Source organism: Citrus clementina, unplaced genomic scaffold (genome assembly GCF_000493195.1).
Source record: "Citrus clementina cultivar Clemenules unplaced genomic scaffold, Citrus_clementina_v1.0 scaffold_3, whole genome shotgun sequence".
Lineage (NCBI taxonomy): Eukaryota > Viridiplantae > Streptophyta > Magnoliopsida > Sapindales > Rutaceae > Citrus > Citrus x clementina.
In genome coordinates this window covers 13,046,195-13,047,610 of record NW_006262339.1, presented here as the reverse complement: position 1 = coordinate 13,047,610, position 1,416 = coordinate 13,046,195, and positions in this window count along the sequence as shown.

Below are 1,416 nucleotides of genomic sequence, written 5' to 3'. Positions count from 1 at the left end.
GAGTTTTTTGTCCCTTTTCCTAAACGTTGGGGGGTTGAATGTCCTTTTCCCTTATTATTATTATTGTATCAGTAAAAAGAATATTTTAGCAAATGATAAAAAATGAGAGCTTTAACAAAATTTCAAAATATGTCTTAGTTTTCATTGTCTTTGATGCATTGGCATGTTTGATCTCTTGATTATAACTTGTGAAACTGGGTACTATAACACAATGATGATGATTAGTGATTTGTGTTGAGAGAATTTGGGAAAAAATGATATTGGCACAAAATTTTGTAAACTTTAACTTTTTAAAATTTCAACAAATATCAGGGAATGTATTGTTAATAAACAAACAAACACATCCCTGCCCTTGAAACTACTTTTGTGTTAGATCTAAGGTGGCAGCACAAAAAGATAAAAAGAGGGGTATGGTGTACATGTACCCGTTGTACCATAGCTAGATCCTTGTTTTTATTCATTGACTCCAAATTAAAGCATTCTTTTCGAGTTCAATGGATCAGCAAAATATGCTGTTCGTTGTTTGGATTCTTAAGTTTAGTTAGAAGAATTTTGACTACATTTATATTGTTATCTTTAAGACTTGTGGTCCTGATTCTAATGAATATTTCTCTTTCAAAAAACAAAAATTAACTAAAAATCTGATACATGCTAATCATACAAAAATCTAAAGAAAAGTTAATTTCTAAAATTAATTTTGCATATTAAAATTTTGAAATTTCGAATACTTAGTATATTAAAGAAAATATACACTGACTAAATTTAAAAAAAAATAGCCTTTTTTTTTAAAAAAAAAACATATTTAGATGATTCGAGAAATTCTACCGACTAAACAATAATCTTTAATTTGCCCTATTTGTACTCAAATTCAGTGCATAATTTATAATTAAAAAAAATTAATTAGAGATATTTCAAAACCATATTGTGTCATAGAAAGTTTGGAGCGTTAAAAAGTTTTGAGTAATTGTGAAACATTACCTAATTCTTGGTCTTGGATGGATAAGTAGTCATAATAGCAATTCCAAGATAAGGTTCTCTTTATACTCAGAAATACTGAGTCAGTGTATAACACATAGTTTTCATAAGGGCCATCTAAATACAACTCATCGGGGCAACACGAATTAAAATGGAACTAATTAACGGTTTCCTGGCTCAATTAATTAATTAAGATGTCAACAACTGGCCGCCCCAAGGACTTGAAAACTGGCCTTATCCAAGGTAAAGATTTTTTTTTTTTTAATTTTCTGAAACTACATCCAAACTCCAAGAGGTATATTTGGCATGTTAGAATTGACACTTGTACAAAAATTTCAAAATTCACCAACCATTATACGGAAGTTCCTCTATGTATCCACTGTACTACCAGCTTCCATATACATATTCAAGTGAGAAGTCTTTGTCAACGCCGGAGTAACA